This window comes from Enhydra lutris, unplaced genomic scaffold (assembly GCF_002288905.1).
Source record: "Enhydra lutris kenyoni isolate GAN:26980312 unplaced genomic scaffold, ASM228890v2 scaffoldscaffold2, whole genome shotgun sequence".
Taxonomy (NCBI): domain Eukaryota; kingdom Metazoa; phylum Chordata; class Mammalia; order Carnivora; family Mustelidae; genus Enhydra; species Enhydra lutris.
In genome coordinates this window covers 93,065,036-93,088,552 of record NW_019154086.1, presented here as the reverse complement: position 1 = coordinate 93,088,552, position 23,517 = coordinate 93,065,036, and the positions used below count along the sequence as shown (strand labels likewise).

Sequence of the window (23,517 nt, the reverse complement as noted above, 5' to 3'; positions counted from 1 at the left end):
TTTCTTTTTATCCTTAAGATGACCATGAGTTCTTGTTTAATACTTAATTATTTACCATATCTCTACCACTTCTCTGTATTTTAATTCTCCATATGATTTATTCCTTTGCTTAGTATTTTCCTCAACCCATTAGAGTGTATGTCTAAAAGACTTTGTTTTATTACTTTGTCTCATTTACTGTTGTAAGCAAGATATCAAAAAAAGATACATGAGACATAATAGGTGTTCAAAGTAAGAAACTGAGTAAAAAGAGGTTGTATATATGCTACTATTTAATTAATGTTTATTTAATATTTACTTTTATTATTTGATACCCACATATATATTATACATATTAAATTTAATTCTACTTCAATATGAATATTTTCTTTTCATATAAACTTTTAAAAATGTTTATAAATCATGATAATATTTTTCTCTACGGTCTTTATTAGCTCCTAAAACATGGAACAAAGTCATCACTTTTGAAGATAAGGCTTGTCTAATTACAAAATTAGAAGGAAAAAAGTAACATTAAAAATTAAAAAATGTGTCACTTTGATCTTTATTATAGCATCTAGTATTATCAACTTGATTAAAGGATAATTACCAGTTTAGAGAGTTTAAAAAAAGAGTAAGGATGATTTTGATGAGATTTCTTCTAATTAGTTTTCAGATAAAAATCAACCTTCACAACTGTGTGTTTAGCCTTAGCTGGGAGGTTTGAAAGTCATCCATTTTGTCATTATCTATAACTGCATTATAGTAAAAATTATATTTAAAAAAAAAAACTTTTTCTACCAAAGTAGATTTTAAATTGTTTCTTAACTTTTGAAAGATACCAGAAATTACTAAATTGGAATTACTTACTGAAGCCATGTGTATTCTCTCAGACTGTCAATTAGATGAAAATCAATCAATAAATTTATATGAGTGACAGAATATTTTTTGTTTTACTAACCAGTATCTTCTGCATACATATGAGTACATGCCACGTACTTGCACTCTTAGGAAAACAACATGGGTAGACCTCAAAGGTATATGCTAAGTGACATAACTCAGACTGACAAAGACAAATACCATATTTCACTCATATGTGGAATCTAGAAAAAGAAAAAGAAAAATGAATGAATAAACAAACAAAAAGCAGAATCAGATTTCTCAATACAGAGAACAAATTGATGGTTGCCAAAGGGGAAGGGAGCAAGGGAAAGGGCAAAATTGATGAAAGGGTATGGGAGATACAGGTTTCCAGTAATGGAATGAATAAGTTGCAAATAAAAGGTACAGCATAGGGAATGTAGTCAGTGCTACTGTAATAGTGTTGTTTGGTGGCAATGGTAGCTATATCTGTGATGAGATAGCAAAAAGAACAGAGAAGCTGAATCACTATGTTTACACCTGAAACTAATGAAACACATTATATGTCAACTAGACTCAAATTTAAAACAATTTAAAACTCCAAAGAAATGAAAAAAGAAAAAATCCACAGAATCATTTACCTGGACTATACAATAGATATATACAAATATAATTTTCTTCTCTAATTGTTGATACCTAGAAATACCCTTACAACTATAAATTTATACATTTTACATATATTTAGAGCTTTTAAAACATGCAAAAATGTATATGAATCCACGATATAACCAAAATAGCTTCCAAACTAATAAGAAACAATAAAATTTCAATTATAAAAAACATATATTCTTGCTCTATGATTTTAATTATACTTAAAATATTAAATATCCTTTACCATATGTAAGAAATATTCTTGAGGTGCCTGGATGGCTCAGTCAGTAAATGTCCAATTCTTGATCTCAGCTCAGGTCTTGATCTCAGGATTTTGAGTTCATGCCCCATGATGGGTTCCACACTATAAAAATAAATAAATAAGTATGTAAGCCAATAAATAAATAAATAAATAAGTCATAAGTCGTTTTAACCTTTTTTTTAACTTTTGATTTTGTAGAGTATTTCCTTATAAATATTAAATATCAGTTAATAATTGTTGTGCTAAACATATAACAGATTAGCATGAAAAGTTTCCATGTAATCAAGTGCCAATGATGTTAACTAGTATTATAATGTTCTGATATTATTCATTTTGATGTTGAGCGTTGTGAGGTTTTTCTAATCCTTTTCTGTAAGGTAAAATATTTTTTTATTTTTAATAGAAACTTTCATATATTTTCATTAAAAAATAAACAAATATCACAATATTAACCATAGGTATAGCCACTTTATCACATATAATCTTATATTAAAATCGAGTAAATTATACCAGCCATACAGTTGTAGTTTTAAATTCTTTTATTCAAGACAAACTTACTCCAGTGTAACAAATCCTATTGATAATCAACCTCGAATTCCCTCATCCCACCCCTAAGTTGTGCCATAGATGTGGTAGACATTTTCAAACACTCTGAAGCTTTGGAAAATCATAGGAAATTTAGGAAATTTTAAGATAACTGGTGTGGTTTTAATACTCAAAAGATTAACATTTTCTTTTTTATAGGCTCTAGGGAATGACAATTAAATTCTACTTTAGTAAAATGGAGCAATGAGCAGTTATTGTCCATCTGAGTTTTTGACTTATAGTCACAAGATTGATAGATAAACTTGCCACGGAGTACTAATATAGATAATAACTTGTAACAATTATCCATACTCTAGAGAGACTACACATCTCAAAATGATTCTGATATGTGTCAAGGATCCCCACTTACTGAATTTTAAGTTTTCTTTAAAACTTAAATGATTTACAAATCACAGTAAATGACAGGCACATTCTTCAGAATTAAACCGTGAAGGGGACTAGACTTGACTCCTTTCTTCTGAATCTTAATTCACATCCTCAATTTTACTCCCAATGGAATGAATTTTTTTGTAGCGAAAAGCACCTTGTGGATCTTTAAGGACTTTGCTCATTGCTGTATATTTCCTAAAGTTTGTCCCAGTGCCTGGTTCAGAGTGAGCATCTATCAAACAAAGAAATGAATGAATGAATGATTCAATGAATACTGATACAAGAAAGTATTATTCTATCATTGTTCTGAAATGAGTGATCAGGCAAGGTTGTCTGAGCATCAGCCTGTTAATTTAGTGAGCAGATAGAAAGATCTTACAATAGGTATGTACAAGGAAAAGTGTTTCCAAAATGGCACAAGTTAGAAAGAACTGGGTACCCTTCTAGGTAATCTCATTCCGTAGATCCTTAAATTAGCAATATTTCCAGACATTCTTGCAAATACAATACTCCCAGTTATCCTCAAACATTTAATAATTTAATTAAATAAAATTAAGTTCATCACCTACTGACTCCTCATGTGGTATAATGACAAATACCATTGTATTTCATTTTGACATTTACAGAACACTGTTTCACTAAATATTTTATCCTCATTAAAAACCCTTATTTGGGTAAAATGGATAAAGGTGGTTAAAAGATACAAACTTCTAGTTATAAAATAAATAAGTCCTGGGGAATGTAAAGTTCAGCATGAAAAAGGAAAATTTAAAACTCTATAGCTGAATGATGGCAGTACCTTTCTTAAAGGGCAAAAATAGACAAAATGAAACCCAAACATAAATCTTCTCCTTCAACCCATTATATTTCACCTATACCACATTTATATACAATTATAATTCATCTTCCACTTTTAAATATTTTTTAAAATTATTTATTTATTTATTTGCGAGAGTAAACTAGAGAGAGAGAGATTGAAAGACAGAACACAAGCAGGGGGAGGGACAGAGGAAGAAGCAGAATCCCCCCTGAGCAAGGAGCCCTGTGATGCCAATGCCAGGCTTGATCCCAGGACCCTGGGATCACGACTTGAGCAGAAGGCAGATGCTTAACTGACCGAGCCACCCAGGCGCCCTCATCTTCCACTTTCTAATGTAACCTCAATATATATGAGGTATACATTTAATTTCTACTTTTGATTTGTTAATTATATGTTAGGTTAGTTTTCAACTTGGCCAGAAAAGTAAATGGAAGATGTCAAACGTTTGCTTGCCATATAGGTTGGTCCAGAAAATTTCACACCTTAATGTCAGTATTTAAAGAAGAATGCTGCCAAACTTAAGATATGAACATTGCTAATAAAGTAACCTGATAGGAAAGAAATGGTGAAGTATGAATTTGAAGTTACATAGAACTCTCAAGGGGATAATAGAAACCTCCAGTAATCAAAATTTAGCTCTCCCATAAAGCATGGCACACTCTTCCACATATTTTAGACTCTTTAGGACAAAGAATCTAAGATGATTATAGAATGTAATTTATCTCACAGATGTTCTTTTCTTTTATTGTGCTTTCTGTGGAGACAAATCAGTGTTAAAAAATAGTGTTGAAAATACTGTCACAAGTACATAAAATTAGTTGTATCTTTTATTCAAATATAATGAAAAAGTATAACACACTCCTAACCTTGAGTATATGAGTTTTTAAATTTTTATTTCAATTCAATTAACATACAATGTAGTATTAGTTTCAGAGGTAGAGGTCAGGGATTCATCATTCTTATTTAATACCCAGTGCTCATTACATCATGTGCCATGACCCAGCTACCCCAACCTCCCAGCCCTCTCCAGTCCAGCAACACTCAGTTTCTTTCCTGTGCTTCAGAGTCTCTTATGGTTTGTCTCCCTCTGTGATTTCATCTTGCTTTATTCTTTTCCTCTCTTCCCCTCTAATCCTCTGTTTTGTTTCTTAAATTCCACATATCAGCAACATTATATGAAAATTGTCTTTTTCTGATTGGCTTATTTCACATAACCTAACAGCCTCTAGTTCAATCCATTTGGTTACAAATGGCAAAATTTCTTTTTTATTCTTTTTTCTTTCTTTTTTTTTTTTGAAGGCTAACCTTGAATATTTAAAAAATCTTTACAACATTTTCCAAACCAGAAAAAAAAAAATATATATATATATGTTTTATACTTTTTGGCTTTAAAAAAATTAAGGACCAATTTTATTATTTTGCATGTTGTTGTCTGGTTTTCCCAACACCATTTATTGATGAGACATTCCTTTTCCCATTGGATATTCTTTATCACTTTGTTGAAGATTAATTGACCATATAGTTGCGGGTTCATTTCTGGGTTTTCTATTCTGTTCTATTGATCTGTGCGTCTATTTTTGTGCCAGTATCATACTGTTTTGATCATTATGGCTTTGTAATATAGCTTGAAGTCCAGAATTGCGATGCCTCCAGCTTTGCTCTTCTTTTTCAAGGTTGCTTTGGGTATTCAGGGTCTTTTGTGGTTCCATACAAATTTTACAATTGTTATAGCTCTGTGAACAATGCTATTGGTATTTTGATAGGGATTACATTAAAAGTGTAGATTGCTGGGATGCCTCAGTGGATCACTGGGTTAAGCCTCTGCCTTTAGCTCAGGTCATGATCTCAGGCTCCTGGGATTGAGCCCCGCATTGGACTCTCTGTTCAGTGGGGAGCCTGCCTCCCCCTCTCTCTCTGCCTGCCTCTCTGCCTATTTGTTCTCTCTCTGTGTCAAATAAATAAATAAAATCTTGAAAAAAAAAAAGGTGTAGTGAGCACCTGGGTGGATCAGTCATTAAGCATCTGCCTTCAGTTCAGGACATGATCCTGGGGTCCTGGGATCAATCCCTGTGTCCAGCTCCCTGCTCAGCGAGAAGGCTGCTTCTCCCTCTCCCACTCCCCCTACTTGTGTTCCCTCTCTTGCTGTGTGTCTCTCTCTGTCAAATAAATGAAAGCTAATTAAAAAAAAAAAGTCTAAAATTCTTTGTGTAGTATAGACATTTGAACAATATTTTTTCTTCCAATCCATGAGCATGGAATGTTTTTCCATTTCTTTGTGTCATCTTCAATTTCTTTCATCACTGTTTCATAATTTTCAGCATATAGGTCTTTGACCTTTTTTGTTATCTTAGGTATCTTATTGTTTTTGGTGCTATTTTAATTGGGATTGATTCCTTAATTTCTCTATGCTGCCTCATTAGCTGGGCATAGAATTGTAACAGATTTCTGTACCTGCAACTTTACGAAATTCATCTATCAGTCCTAGCATTTTTTGGTGGAGTCTTTTGGGTTTTCTTTTTTTGGGTGGGGGTTATATAGAGTATCATATTATCTGCAAACAGTGACAATTTTACTTCCAACAGACACATGAAAAGATATTAACATCACTCATCATCAGGGAAATAGAAATCAAAACTACAATGAGGTATCACCTCACACTTGTCAGAATGGCTTTCAACCAGACAAGTAACAACAAGTGTTGGTGAGGATGTGGAGAAAGGGGAACACTTGTGCACTGTTGGTAGAAATGCACAATCGGCAGTCAGTCTTTTAAGGTTCCTTAAAAAGTTTAAAATAGAACTACCTTATGACCCAGCAATTTCACTACTAGATATTTACCCAAATAATACAAAAATACGAATTCAGAGTGATACATAACCCCAATGTTTACAGCAGCATTATCAACAATAGTCAAAACAGGAAACAACCTACATGTTGTTTTTGTACACTTGAAAATAGTATTACACAGTTTGTTGGGATGCTTGATGGGCTCAGTTGGTTAAGCATCTGCCTTCCACTCAGATCATGATCCCAGGGTCCTGGGATTGAGTCCCACCTCGGGCTCCCTGCTAAGTAGGAAGTTTGCTTTTCCCTCTCCCTCTGCCCCTTCTCCTGCTAGTGTGCTCTTGTTCTCTCTCTTTCTCTCAAATGAAAAAATATATATTTTTTAAATACAATGTTGGGGCATCTGGGTGGCTTAGTGGGTTAAGCCTCTGCCTTTGGCTCAGGTCATAACCTCAGGGTCCTGGGATCAAGTCACGCATCAGGCTCTCTGCTCAGCAGGGTACCTGCTTCCCCCTCCCCCTCTGCCTACCTCTCTGCTTACTTGTGATCTCTCTCTTCTGTCAAATAAATAAATAAAATCTTAAAAAAATTATAATCTTAACTGAAATTTCAATAAAAACAAAAAATTGCAAAAGATGGTGGAAATTTTTAAGAATTCTTTTTTTAAGGATCATTAAAAAAAATTTAAAGGTAAGGAGGTGCAGAGGAAGAGGGAGAGAGAATTTTTTTTAAAGATTTTATTTATTTATTTGACAGAGTTCACAAGTAGGCAGAGAGGCAAGCAAAGAGAGAGGCAGAAGCAGGCTCTCTGCTGAGCAGAGAGCCTGATGAGGGGCTTGATCCCAGGACCCTGAGATCATGACTTGAGCTGAAGGCAGGGGCTTAATCCACTGAGCCACCCAGGTGACCCACGAGGGAGAATCTTGGGCAGTCTCCACACCCAGTGCAGAGCTACATGGGGCTCACTCTTACAACCTTGAAATCATGACCAGAACTAAAATCAAAAGTTGGTCATTTAACCAACTGAGCTACCTAGGGGCCCCAGAAGCACGTGAAATTTTTAAAAACTCACATTCTGATATGTCCCTCTTGATTCTTACAAAAACAGACATGAAAGTGTAATTATATGTTTAGTTTTAATAGGTTTGTAAAATACTTGTTTCTCCTGACCTCATGTGCTTATTTAAAAATGCCATTAGAATTATGCAAACTATAGATTGTTCATTAAAAATCTGTTGCATGATCATTAGCTTTCAGATTACAGTTTTTTCATGTAAAATGGCAATGTTTTTCAATCTAAAAAATGGCAATGAAGTTAATAAAAGAAAATTTCCATAATTTCCATTCATAAACTATTTTCATGGATTTACTTAAATATTCCTTAAACATAAGATAATTAATCTAACAGGAATAGGCTTATGGAAAGCATGTACTCATCTCAAAATTGTATTGATAAATTAAGCTTTGGCTATTTTAGATTGAATCTTGGCTTCCTAAATTGAAAGCTTTTGAGAAACCGTTAAAAAGCTGCTAAGAGCCTTTAAACAAATTTGATTTCAACAGTTGGAGAGAGATAATGGAAACCACAGATATTTTTCTCTCATGTTCAATACATTTATGACAAAGTCAGATGAGTAAATAGAATGAAATATTTAGGGAGACAAAAAACAAATGAGGGAGGAATGAATATTAGTGCAATTAGTGAAGAATATTGAGTCACAGAGTGGTAATTCAGAAAGTATTTATTGAGGAGTCAGAAATGACCAAGATACTTTATTGTTCAGGTGTTGAGCCACATGGGAGAGGTTAGAGGTGGAAGAGGAACAAATAGAGTCACAGATCACTAAACTTGAAAGTTTAAAATAACAATTCTAAATGAAAAATGGTGTGTATATTCAAATAAAATTTTATATCTGGTTAGGAAATCAATAAAGCATCAATAAAAGAGAGTTGTCTGAGATGGTTCTTTTAAGATTATTGTTTTGTTTAATGTATGGAGTTGGATATGAAGAGGCTTCTGGATGGTGCGGGTGGAAGGAGCAAACATATGCCGTCATGGAGTATATTAGCTGACCTCACATTATTTAAGCTGATTTGGGTTTAGGGCACCTGGAAAGGCATAATGGGAACCAAGAGAGGTCAGGTGTATTAAGATAAACTGTGAACCGCCTTGAAGACCAGCACTGAGTCACACATTTTTCAATCCTTAGGAGATATGGAACAAAAGCTTTCTTTGATATCGGGAACTATCCTTGCCATTAAGTTCTCTATGGAGGGTTGCCTATCTGAAGCTGAACCATACTGAGTATGCTCTTTTACCCCACATTCTTACAGAGTTAAATTTCAACAGTTTATAATGAAATCAAGAGAAATTTTAGAATTACTTTTTGGAGGAACTTGACAAGTTCATATATCAAGTAGCTTATTAAACTGCTTAGTGATGCTTTTCTCACCTTGAACTGAGAAACTCCTGACTGCTTCTTTATATAACTCCTTCAGACCTTCTCTAGTCTACTCAAAATACATGCTCACCTCCTCCTCCTTTCATTTTATTGATGACTATGCTGTCTGTCATGAAGACTGATTTCATCTGACAGATAATTTTTTCTAATTTTCATCCTTTTAAAATGTTCTGAATTCTTACCAATTATTTTTAATTAACTTATTTTTATTATGTTCAATTATTTTCTATTTCCTTCCATATTTATACTGGAGATGGTTCATCCCTATCTTCAAGTATCTCTTCCTACTTGCAGACTATTCCTATGTCTTCCTTAATCCTGTTTCATCTTTCATGCATCTTGAGTCCCTCAATTTTCAATTCATCTTTTTTTGACTCACCAAAATTATTAATTCAAAGATATAATTGTTGTAAATACATTCATGTAAATTATATTATGTTCTCTTCTGGTCTTTCTCTCCAATTATTTCATAACATTTTATAGATTCCTGTCTCAACTATCATTTTCTCAAAAATCTATGTTGCAAATGATCCATAATCCTTTTTTTAAATTTAAATTGAATTAGCCAGCTTATAATACATCACTAGCTTCAAATGTAGAGTTCAGTTGTTGCATATAACAGTTCATCTGTTGCATATAACACCCAGTGCTCCTCACATCATGTGCCCACTTAATACTCATCACCCAGTTACCCCATCCATCTACCCATGTCCCCTCCAGAAACCTGTGGTTTGTTTCTTATAGTTAAGAGTCTCTCATGGTTTATCTCCCTTTCTGATTTCTTCCCATTTAATTTTCTTCCCCTTTGCCTATGATCCTCTGCAGTGTTTCTTATATTCCACATATGAGTGGAACCATATAAGAATTCCTTCTCTAATTGACTTATTTTGGTCAGCATAATATCCTCCAGTTCCATTCATGTCAATGTAAATGGTAAGTATTCATCTTTTCAATTGTTCAGTAATATTCATATATATATATATGTATATATATATATATATATATACATATATATATATATGCCACACTTCCTTATCCATTCATCTGTCAAAAGACATCTCAACTCTTTCCATGGTTTGGCTATTGTGGACATTGCTGCAATAAACATCGGGGTGCAGGTGCCCCTAGTGTACAAATACACTACATTTGTATCTTTGGGGTAAATACTGAGTAGTGAAATTACTGGGTAGCTCTATTTTTAACTTCTTGAGGAACCTCCATACGTTTTTATCACTCAACTAATAGTTTATTTTTCAGTGAGCACTCTCTCCAATCTTAATTGTCTCAACTCTGAATGACATTTTTGTAAACCCACTCTTTTATTGACTTTTAGGACACTGACTTTCTCCTGTTCTGCAGTCTCAGGGAATGATTTCCAATCTTTATTTCTCCAAAATAGTCTTGATAATACGATTATTTTCCTAATAACCATAATGGTTTAATATTAGTTGATGACATGGAAGTCAAAGAGATTTGACAATGATGAACTACAGCAATATATTAGAAATGCCTTCCTGTTTCTAGGAAGGTCAGCTCCATTGACTTCTCAGTAGTACCACACAATAGTTTATTGGACCAATTACTAGCTGCTGAAACATTAGAATCAGGTAGAGCTAGGTGCAAATTTCTGTTTCATCATGTATTAACTGGACAAACATTTTTATTCCTTTGAGAGATATTAACTCTTAAAGTTGTTGTGAGGTGTAAGCCAATTAATGCTGACAATGTGAATGGATTAGTGACTTTCATAAATTCATCTTTCAACTCATCCATTTTTCATTGAGTCTCTAATTGCATTTGCATAATCTGCTTGCATAATAACTCTCTACCTTTAACAACGAGAAATATCCTGAAAGCCTTCCTTGAAAACTCTACTGTATCACCTTCTCTTTATGCCCAAGATAGTTGGCTGCTTAATTACCTGATGCTTTTTCTTGTTATATTTTCAATTTCCTTCTCTAGCTGATTAGAAATCTGTGGAAGTATAGTTACTTTGTTTTTGTGCATTTTAACTTAACTAATCAAAACATCGATGGTAATTATATTGATTGAAAATTGAACCTTACAGTACATCTAAATGCAACTCCAAAACAAAACAAAGCAAAAATGATTAAATTTGGAAAGTACCAAAATAATCTAAAGTACACTACTTAATATCTACTTATATCCTAACCAAAGGGTTTATGGAACATAGTTAAAAATATTTGACATGATTTTATAAACCCAAAGAGGGATAAACTTCAGTTTTTAATTTCAAGGATCTGTATCAAGACTTCAAATCAGAAATAAGGCAGAGTCAAAGAATGATTTCTATTTGAATGATTAGAGAAAGCTTCCTGAGAGTCAATTAATTGAGATGTATCTTTATAAATAAGCAATATGTTTTTCTGCTGATTCATTTTCCAAGACTGTAAAAACAATTTATGATAAAGAGTGAATAAAAGCAATGTATTTTGCTTTCAAGAATTAAAAAAAAAACCCAAAACAAAAAAAACAAAAAAAAAAAACCCTTTTCTCTAAATGTAGCACTAAGTAGTTTTTATATTTCCTAATTTACAAGCAGTAAGTTACAGTACCTGTATGTTCACCAAGTAATTTCTCTTTTATCCCTGTATAGAGTTTCTTTATCTACAAAAAGAGTGAGTTGAAAGAAGTCACCATATAATCTATGGCTCTGAACAATTACAAGAATTTTAACATTTTAATTTAATTTAATGTTGGGAGCTAAGGGGAAGGAGTAAGAGTGTGAATACAGAAGTCATAAATGGACTTTGTAGTTCAGTACAAAGATTGAGCTCTATACTTAGAAAGTGTTTATCTGAAAGGATACATACAATATTGCTAATGCCATGTTGGTTGCTTAGTGCCATTTTCCAAATCAGAAAACTGCCCACCAAAGGATTCATTAACTCATCAAATGCTACACATTTAGTAAAAGAAAAAAAGGGAGAACATGAAATTCTATTTTATCCGTGGTGTTTAAACATTGTGCAACACAAAGCAATGCTCTCGACCTAGTAAGCTGAGAGGTATAATTTATTTTGATTTTGATAGAAAGCAGTTGAAAGGGGCTGAGTTTTGAAATCTATGCAGAGAAACCCTTCCAAAAAGTTTTTTGTCTATTTTCATTCTTCCTTAAGCCTAATGAATAACTTTACAGCACCATCAATGTTTGATTATTGTAAGTCAATCAAACCATACAATTTCTCACAAAGTGACTACCTTAAAATAAACTGTTATCTATCCAACGCTAGCCAGTGAAATGTGAGGAAGGTCTGCCACTATGAAATTTGGGTGAAAATTTCTTGTTCTTAAAAAGATCTGGTTGTTTTTGGTTTTGAAATTTTGTGTATGAAGATATACAGATATTCCTTAAGCAGCATGGTTCTACAGGTTGGGTCATTTATAGATAACCCATAAGCAACATGGGTCTAGTCACTGGTCTACTTTTATGCAGTTTGTTATTGCTGTTTTGTTTTTGTTTTTAAGAGTTGACAGCAAAAGTCACAAGCATTTATTTACAACCCCCCACCCCCAGTCTCCACAAGACCAAATAGAATGTGACAGGGACAAAGGTCACATTTGCTGCCCTCTGAGTACCCAGGGAGGCCCACAGAAGTTATCAGCAGCCCCTGGACTGAGCAGGGCTGCAAACTATCTCTCATGCAGACAAAAAGGGAGCCAAAAGCTTTTTTCTTACACGTGTTTCACAGTATGACAAAAACCATGAATCAGAATAAGGGAGGAAAATTGAACCAGGTGCCAGGAAGAAGAGATTCTGCTATGTCTTTGTATATTACTATTCTCACTTTGCTTTCCTTTATATCATACTTTTTGATTTTCCTCTGAACTCTTTGGCAGATACTACTCTCATGTTGATGCTTCCTTCCATATGTTACATCTGAGTGTTGGAAATTCTCCTGTGCTTTCTACACTTTTCCTTTCTCTCCTTAGTGATTAATATATTCCCATGCCTTTAAATGCTGTATGAATACTGAATATTCACATAATTATATATGGACAATTTACAGCTATCTCAAATTTGGCACTCTCAAACTACACTATTAATCCAACCCCCAAACTGATCCTAAACAGAGACTGGGTGGGGAGCCTTTCTGGAGGCAGTATTCTGCAGTGTGCTCCTATGTGACTCCAAGGTGATGGCCAGGGTCTGGTAGTACACCTTCTGGCGAATTGGGCATTGGTACTGTTCCTCCAGGCTGCTGTCAATGCTGATGAATCTGCCCAGCAGCTGCTACTGCTAAACTAAGGGCCTCTGGTTGTGGTACACTGCCACCGTAGCACCAGACCCCCAACGCAGGTACTCCTGGTCTGGCCTGGCCCTCCTCACCTCTATGTGGATTTTTTTTTCAATAAATATACATTAGTACTGTAAACGTATTTTCTCTTTTTTATTATTTTCATAATATTTTTTTCTCTAGCTTGTTTATTACAGGGACACAGTGTATAGTACATATAACATACAAAATATGTTATTCAACTGTTTATGTTATTGGTAAGGTCTGGTCAACAGTAGACTATTAGTAAGTAAGTTTTTGGGGAGTTAAAAGTTATATGGATTTTCAGCTCTGTAAGGGACTGTGCTCTTCCCCCCACCCATGTTGTTCAAGGGCCAACTGTATTTGTTGCTTCTGAAGACATATTGTAACCTTGAAGAAAACAGAATAACATGGTGAAGGTGGCAGAAAAGAAATATGGAATATACCTTGTTCTTTGATGGTAGCAATGAAACACTAAATTAACCAAATCTGGAGCTGTATTATCTCAGAACCTGCCTTGAAAGGGAAAAATAAGTGTTTCTGAGAATGCCACTCAGAGGGGTTTTCTGTTGTAACCAAGTAATTTCAAGTGACCCTGACTAATAAGACCTATAATGGAAAGTAAAAAATGGGACACTACGATGACATTAGAACTAAAAAAAGAAGACCAGTGGAACATGAATAGAAACCAGAGTAACTATAGTACCTAAGAATGAAAAAAGCTGTTATCAATGAAAAGTAATGCATTTATTTTCTACCACGATTTTTTGTTAATGATGTAAATTCCAGAAAAGGAATATTTGATCACCTTAGCTCTTGCTATGTGTCATTTTTTGGTTACAGGAATAAAAACCATCTGATTAACAGTCTATTCTATCTAATAGAACATACATTTTTTTAAGAAAGAAAATATTATTAAAGATCGTAGGATAATGTACAACAAAATTAAATGATTTAATTTTTTATGGGAAGTTCTTCTACTGTGTGAAAAACTGCTAAGTGAAAACTATACTTCTGAATCACCAGCTCTAGTCCATATCCTCATGGAGCTTATAGTCATGAAGTAAATAATACATTTCAATAAGTATAATAAATTCATGAATACAGTAAAGACAGACAATAATGATGGTTCTTGAATGGTCACAATTTAAAAGAGACTTTCTTGACCTGGGTGGCTCAGTCTGTTAAACATCCAACTCTTGATCTCAGCTCAGTTCTTGAACTCAGGGTCATGGGATCAAACTCTGTGTTGGGCTCCGTGCTGGACATGGAGCCTATTAAAAAAAGAAAAAAAAAAGATCAAATTAAATTTTTAAAAAGGTGGTGGGGAGGGGACATTTCTATGACAGTCAGTATTTAACTGTGAAGGGTAAACATAGCATCCTTGTGAAGGCATGTGGCAAGTGTTTGAGATAGAGGAAAGGGCACAGATAAAACGCCTGGGCCAGGAAAGAGCTCAGCGTGTTTTAGAAAATGAAAGGAAGAAAACCAGCTTAAGTGTAGAGGAACTAGGGAAGAGAGGAACAACATGTGTTTGGAAAGGTTTGAAAGGGCATGGTTAAACACAACTTCTACATGACTTTTATTTGAAGTCAATAGAAAGCTTTCACGGGATTAATTCAGCAGGATGACATAGTCCAATTAGTCAGTTTTTCATAATATCTGTGGATAGCACATGGAAAACAGCTATGAGGGGCAAGGAGTGAAATCAGGATGATATGTAAAGATGCTATTTGATGCTCTAACAGGAGGAGTGTGATGCCAATTTCGGAGTTTGAGGCAGGATCAGTTTGGAGGCTGGGTTACGAGTGTAGTTTGAGAGTGTCAAATTTGAGATAGCTGTAAATTGTCCATATATAATTATGTGAATATTCAGTATTTATACGGCATTTAAAGGCATGGGAATATATTAATCACTAAGGAGAGAAAGGAAAAGTGTAGGAGGCACAGGAAATTTCCCAACACTCAGATGTAACATATGGAAGGAAGCATCAACATGAGAGTGGTATCTGCCAAAGAGTTCAGAGGAAAATCAAAAAGTATGATATAAAGGAAAGCAAAGTGAGAATAGTAGTCCACAAAAGACATAGCAGAATCTCTTCTTCCTGGCACCTGGTTCAATTTTCCTCCCTTATCCTCATTCATAGCTTTTGTCATGCTGTGGAAGATGGGTAAAGAAGAGAAACTTTTGGCTCCCTTTTTTGTCATCTAAATGGCATGAAAATTTATAATGTGTACTATGGTTGTAGGACTTGACTTTGCAATTCTCTTTTGGAAAACAATGGTGTTGTTTGGTAAATTTCTGTGCTTTAGTAATCTAGTCCAAAAGGCTGGACTAAGGTCTTTCACCACAATATTCAGTAACTACAAACTAAAATTAAATATCAGGCATTTATTAAGTACTGAACTAAGCTGTGTACAATTATACTGATAGAACAGAGGGGCAGAAGATAAACTTCAAGTTCAACTAAGCTGGTATCAGGGATACCAGCCAGGTAGGGAGGGGCAGAGGGAGAGAGAGAAAATTTCCCCCTGCTGTCCAAGGGAAATATGTTTGTTTTATTTCGAAACAGTAACTTCCTTCAATGGGAACAGTGGCCAAAATTCAATATTGTTACAAATATAAAGCATTAGAAGGTCAAAATATGTAATTCTGTCAAATTTTCTGAATTTCTTTTAAGTCATATGAAACATTTAGAAAAAAATATAAATCAACAACATGGGTCAAATAAGCCACAGTTCAATTTTAAGCTAAATAATGTTTGCTAATATTGAGAACTCTCCACATATTTTCAGTAACTTTAAAAGTAAATGTCTACTCTTCCTATCTCCACTTCTTTTTACTAGATTTAAATAAATCCAATTATTTACTCATGGTAGGAGATTCTAGAATTAACTATAGCTGAGTTTAACAGAAATACAGAAAACCAGAAAGATTTATAAGCACTCACAAGTGACCACTTACAGCAATTCCTCGGAAGACCTCAATTAGAAAGGCTCTTCTCCACTTTCTTTTTTTAAGATTTAACTTATTTGAGAGAGAGAGAGATCACAGTAGGCAGAGAGGCAGGCAGAGAGAGGGGGAAGCAGGCTCCCTGCTGAGCAGAGAGCCCAATGCGGGGCTTGATCTCAGTACCATGAGATCATGACCTGAGCTGAAGACAGTGGCTTAACCTCTGAGCCACTCAGGCACCCCTCTTCTCCACTTTCTAAGAGTACCTAAGGTTTGCTGCATAATGTAATTCAACAGAACAGCACTCTAATGATAAATAATTTATAGGAAATTCTTTCATCTATTCAATGTTTCATTATAAAACTACAATATTTGACCAATATTAAAAAATTGTAAACTCCATTACATTATCATTTTCATTAACTATTAGCTTACCAAAAAGTGATCTTTGTGATGCTGTTAATTAACCTGGGGGGAAAAAAGATGGTACAGTCTGGCTTTCACTAGTTATAGATTTAATTCAATAATTTGATTTCTCACAATTTGAAAAACACATTTTCTTTCTCAGCAGTGGATAGCACTGAATGAAAAGAAGCTTTCATGGTATCTGACTTCCCTTTAAACAAAAGCATTATGGAATTTTCAACAGTGAACACCTGGTTCTTACTCAAACTCCTACTGCAAGTAAATGTGAGAGAGAATCTAAGGTAAAGGTCCTATTCAAGGCAAAAAGTTTCCAATCCTAATTATTTCATTCCAAAGACCTGTGTTATATCTTCGGTTCCATCACTGACGTGTAAATGATCACTGACAACTAGTGATGGTAACACAACCCTCGCTGACATCATTATTAAATTTTACATACTATTTTATACCCAAATATATGCATATATAACATTCACACAGATAAATTAGTGTTAAGAATTAAAAACTTAAATCCACAAATGTCCTTTCTTCTGAAATCTGTGTAATTGTTTTCAAGGCTAGAAAGTTAAACATCCGGACTATACATTATGTTGGGGCACCTGGGTGGCTCAGTGGGTTAGGCCTCTGCCTTCAGCTTGGGTCTTGATCTCGGGGTCCTGGGATCGAGCCCCACATCTGGCTCTCTGCTCAGCGGCGAGCCTGCTTCCCCCTCTCTCTCTCTGCCTGCCTCTCTGACTACTTGTGATCTCTCTCTGTAAATAAATAAATAACATCTTTAAAAAAAAAAAAAGAACACATTGTGTCTCAATCTAGGGGTTGTGGAAAACTTCAGAATTAACCTTCTAAAAACAAAACAAAACACAAACAGAGTGCTTTGTTATTGCTGCATCTAATTAGATTTAAAGGAGACCACTGAATACTAAATTCAGGCATTTACTAAATAGTGTTGATTTCTATCACCCAAGCAGCCCTCAGAAACCGACAGCTGGAATAGGGATAGTTTTCTCAGGTCACTGTTTTTTTTAGGAAGTTGAAACATTTTCAGTTAAAGCCTTCATTTGTCCTGTGGACTCCAACATATGAGGTCCAAACAACACTGTTTCTGAAGTGGTCTCTGATGCAGACTTTGGAACTCCTTTTTCAATTTCACCTTGATTATCCCTTTTGATATAGATAAGAAAATATCTTTTTCAGAGCCTCTGCTGGGAGGACAGCCAGGTCAGTAGCTTCCACTGGTTTGAGCTTTATATCCTGTTCTGACCTTTTAATTGACCTAAGTTCTACAAGGTTCCTATCTTTAAGGATCTCTAGCATATTCAGGTTTCTGCTCTTAACCAGTCTTTCCAGCACAGGTTCTTTCACACCTCTTCCCTCTTTCATCCGGTCAATAGCAGATACTCTTTGGTGGAACCTTGATGCAGGGAGGGGAAGGGAGGGTGGGGACGGGGAAAGTGGTGGGACCAAGGGTGGTGCTGCAGTTAACAGATGTGACAGAATCTAAATCAATTGCAATGATATTTTGCTGTTCCTGCAGGGTCACAGTTTTGGCACTTTGAGTTGTTCTGAGAGCAACAAGTTCTTTCTCAAGGGCATAAATCTTCTGCAATGCTTCCTCATTTGCTAGGGCTATCTTCAGATGAGGCTCTTCTAGAGACAGGTTTGGTAAGGAAAATCACCTGCTTCGCGGCTTCTCAAAGAAAGGAAGGTCATCCTGAAGGGGTTGCCTTGATCTGACCCTGTTGGCCGTCTTGTTAAACACTTTCCTTCTTCTTTGGCTACCTGTCCAACATCAGCGAAAGATACCACTACATCCTTTCCTGGATAATTGGGGTTCCATTCTGTTGTAGGGCTGGTAAGCTGAAACTGAACTCTTGGACACCACATTCAAGATAAATTAGTACCAGTTTTACTTAGGATACATCAAGATGAACCATATGGCCTCCCAAACCAAAGCACCAGTACCGACTGCATGCTTACTCTAACCTATTGAAAAACCATTCTAATTAGGTGTTTAATTCAGCCAAGCATTTAGATGAAAAAACTCTCCAAATTTGCATTTCAAGTACTTCAGGCATACATAGCAACAATGGTCCAATAAGCACACTCACCCCATGGCAGTTGGGTACCTTCTTCCAGGAAGAGAGAGAATCTCTTTCCAGGCCTAGCACCACCCCAACCCGGGGCTTGATCTCAGGACCCTGAGATTGTGAGCTGAGTCAAAATCAAGAGTCAAGTGTTTAGCTGACTGAACCACCCACAAGTGCCCCAGGAATAGTGTAATTTAAATGAGAACATTAACACAGTTCAACATTCAATTAAGCACTATTTGCTTCATCCTGCAAGCATATTTCTCCTTCCAGTCTGAATTAATAATCATCTTGATTAATTTCCAAAGACTTTTCCCTTCTTTCCTCCTTTATCTCTATGAAGGTGTTAAAATTCTGTCCGTTTAATAGGAAACTGTAAAAAAGTTGCCAAAGGTAGATTGGGTGGTAATTTTTTTTCTATTGTTCCTATTTAAATTATTATATTTAGATAAATATGCCCCATTCATAATATGATTTGTGACAATGTAGCCACTCTACCTTAATAATCAAATAAGCTTTTAAAAAAAATCAAATAAGCTTTAAAACCACTTAATAATGACCATATACTTGGGGCGCCTGGGTGGCTCAGTGGGTTAAGCCTCTGCCTTCGGCTCGGGTCATGATCTCAGGGTCCTGGGATCGAGCCCCGCATCGCATCGGGCTCTCTGCTCAGCAGGGAGCCTGCTTCCCCCTCTCTCTCTGCCTGCCTCTCTGCTTACTTGTGATCTCTCTCTGTCAAATAAATAAATAAAATCTTTAAAAAAAAAATAATGACCATATACTCAAGTTTAAAGTCAACCAGAATGGGGCATCTGGGTGCGTCTGCCTGCAGCTCAGTTCATGATCTCAGGGTCCCAGTATCAATGCCTACCTGCTCAGCAGGGAGTCTGTTTCTTCCTCTCCCTCTGCCCCCCCCACCCGCCAATGCTCTCTCTCTCTCTCTCAGTAAATAAATAAAATCTTTAAAAAATCAATCAAAATAATCGGGTCAAATGAATGTTATTTTAGAAATCAGAGCAAAAGTGAGTTTCTATAGTTTCTGCAGCTAAGAAATACGATATACACAACAAAATGTGCCCTGAAAAATTTCCAACATTTTGTATGTAACTCCCATGTTCCTCTCTTTCAAAGGCACTGCACAATCATTCTGGCTTTTGTCATTTAGTTTTAAATGAGTGGAATCTCACAGCTTGGTTCATCACAATGCCCAATTAACAAGCCTGAAGAAATGTGAGTCCATGAGAACACGAATAGGCATTCTTAAAAGAGAATAATGTGGCTTGCTTTCCAAAGCCTCTCATCAAAATACTTGTTTCAAACCAGTATGTTTTGGGTAGTAAAGAGATGTTTCTCTTCCATCCTCAATTCTTTCTTTTTCTTAGGAATGACTTTCACTGTGTTGTCTTAGAGAAGGAGCATTCTATCCCTGTGTTTTAAAATGAAAGAAATGTCAATCCATATGAGTAGGACAAAATTTATTAACAATTATAAAACACCATGGCCCCAAAGAGGATTAAAGGCATGATTAAGTTCTGAAAATAAAATTTTGGGATTTTTTTTTATTCCTTAAGATTGAAAATCCCTCATATCTTTTCTTAATTTTGACTCATCACCATGAAGTAGGCAAAGAGATTGTAAAACATGAAATGAGACCTCAGCTCGGCCACTGACTAGCTATGTGAATGGAAACCAGTCACTTAGAATCCCAAGGTCTTAATTTATATTGGGAAAGTAAAAGGGTTTAGGCTTAATAGTTATCAAGGATACTTGATCCTTTAATTTTTTATATTTATTTCTATATTTCTACAGAATATATTTCAATATATGTATTTTTATATTTCTCTTTAATTTTCCTATATTGTTTTTCTCAGCATAAACAGTTTCCAATAACATATTCTTATTAGCTCTTTTTGCCTCATTACAACCTACTAACACAAAATTACTTGACTCTGTAATTGTTCTGTGTAGGCTTTATTATCAGTTTGAAAGCTATGTATAGTGCTATCAGTTTTGTATTTAATTATGGTCCTTGCTTCTTAATTTTTAAATCACTTAATTTTTAAATTATTTCTTATTTAAATTTTGATTATATAAAATATTTACCTTTGTCTTTTACTAGGTTGAAATAAATTGTCATTAACTGATAGAATTTCAATAGAGGGTTACTTCCATTTTTTATCCTGCATGAGATTCCTTAATTTCTCTCACACACTTCCTTCTTTCCTTTTAGTACAGTATCTACAAAAAACTCTTCTACTTCCAGCTGAATTTCTTTTTGCTGAAAGACTGAACCCTTCCATTACAGATATGTCTTGCCCCTCACATGTTCAAGTCCATTTCTTTAAAAACATGAAGTGCACCAATTCATTGTATTACAACTTTGTTCCCAACATTTCGCACCTTGGTCATGTGCTCTATTCCTGGGGAGATTTCTGTGTCAAATCACCAGCCGATTCTCCCTGCACTTGTTTCTTTATTTCTGTACATCCATTTATTCATTGAACGTATTTGCTGCCAAATGTGTTTCTAGGAATTAGGAATACAGCAGTGAATAAAGTAGATGGAAATGTTTTTCTTTAAGTAGGTTACCTACAGTTCGTGTATATTCAGGTATAAATGCATAGAAACCAAAAGTGTAACTAATAGACCTGACAATAGCATTTCTCCCATAAAAAAATAGTGGTCAAGTGGTTTTTGATTTGTTTATTTTACTTGAATTCTTCAATACACATTGTATTTTCTGTCCCATGCCCCGCATGGGGCTCCCTGCTCAGCGGGGACCCTGCTTCTCCCGCTCCCTCTGTTGTTTCCCATGCTTGTGCTCTCTGGCTCACTCTCTCTGCCAAATAAATAAATAAATAAAATCTTAAAAATATATATATTTTCTGTCCTATGTAATTGAAAAGAACAGAAAACAGATTAAATAAAGTTTAGCAAAAACATGCTTTAGGACAATAAAAGTAACACACTATTACTCTAATGCATAGCTCTCATTCAGACATAGATATGATAAAAATTTTAATTTCATACCTTGTGTTCTTATAAAATAAATCACTGTATTATTTATATTTCCATTCTAGCTATTATAATGCTAAATTTGTTATAGTGATCTTTCATTTTGGTAATCTCACATACTTCTTAGAAGTAAAATTTTATTTTCCTCTTAAAGAAATATTAATTAACTTTCAAGATTCTTCTAGTAGTGCTGTTAAATTCACTTCACAGTAAAGAGACATAAAAAACAGATATTTAAGAAATTTACCCAGACACTCATAGAAGAGAATATGATACATATAACGGGGAAAATACAAATAGAACAGCTATAACTGCATTATGGAGTCTGAGTAAATATCAGAATTTATTCAGAATCACTAAGCAGTAAAAGTACCTGTGTTAAATGACTTTGCTCTGCTCCACTCTTGAGACAATGCTGTCTAAAAACAGTACTCAAGTCTATGCTCATTCATCTTTCCATAGAAATGAAAGACTGCCTCTATTTTTACTGTATATACTTCACAAAGATGCTAGAATAATTTCCCCAAATACTCTTTCCTTATATCACCACATTGGTGGTATAGTGGTGAGCATAGCTGCCTTCCTTATATCACCATCATGTTGACAAATATTTTTTTTCCATGATCTTCACAGCCCCCTCTCATTCTAACTTACATTCTTATTTCTTATCCACTCCTATGAAAACTGTCCCTTTAATCAGATGCTGATGTTTATTCACACTCCCTTGGACCCGATTTTAGTGCTTCAATACTCCCCCTAATCACCACAGGGATCCCACCATTTCCTTCTTACTTCCTACACATTCTTCAAATTCTTGCTCAAGTTCTGCTTCTTTAGTGACATGTTCTTCCTGCTGAGCAAGGAGCCTGATATGGGCCTCAATTCCAGGACCCTAGGATCATGACCTGAGCAGAAGGCAGATGCTTAATGACTGAGGCCCCCAGGCGCCCCTAAAATGGGAAAATATCTTAAAAAATATATTTATTGTTTTTTTTTCCCCCTGTTGCTTGGCACTTCATGATTTCACATTAGTAGTAAATAAATAAAGTGTATTTGAACTAAGCTATAGATTTTGCAATTCTAACTATCAGGTTAAATCTGAGCTTGAGTGAAGTCCTAGAGACAGCAAAAGAAGCAGACATCAGGATATATGTCGTCAAACAGCTGCCTTTTTTTTGACCTAAAGTAAATGGATTTTAGAAAAGTCATTGGTCAATAAGAAGGATCAATCTGACCCTACATTCAGTTTTCATTAAGGGGATTGTGCTCATCATTTCCTAAGAGTGATGTTGATCATTCCACAAAAGAAAATCAATAAAAGTCAATGGATAAAATAATCTTTATTATAATGAGTAAAACTACAAACCAAATGGTTTCATGCTTCAGCATTTGCTATTCTGATGCTCACTTGTACTGTCCTTGGAAATATTTTTTTGTTGACATCAAAGTGGTACTTACTTTTAATCTATCACAAAGAAAGCATAAATTATAAACTGCTATAATCTATTACGAATTAGCTATTTAGGTAATGAAACTCTTTCTCAACATTGGGTCTGACCCTGTCTGTCATAAAGATTCATCATGGAATTTATCATTTTAATTTTCCTTGGATAAATATCAGATAATTATAAAATATATTTTCTGTCATCACAAAAGCCAGGAATTTTTTTTTTTTTAATTGCTTTGAATTGTTATTTGAGATGTCATTTTGGGACATCATCTCATCACATTGCCTGATGTTACTGAATAAGCTAACAGTGTGATATCTGTTTCTAACGAAACTCTGGCTCCCTGCTGAATGATGTATCTCTGTGTTTATTTTAGAAAGCTTACATGAGGTCTTTTGCTTTATCTGGGAACTGTTTACTTCATATTTATGTAATTTATTCTAAAACTGTGCTTTCTTTTTTTGTCATTTGCTTGTCATTAAATTCTTTTTTTTTTTTTTTAAGATTTATTTAT

General features: G+C 34.8%; 1 pseudogene; it reads right to left on the bottom strand.

The window, feature by feature from the left end:
• Positions 1-17,475: 17,475 nt before the first annotated feature.
• Positions 17,476-18,481, bottom strand: LOC111146931 (annotated as a pseudogene).
• Between the last annotated feature and the right edge of the window lie 5,036 nt (positions 18,482-23,517).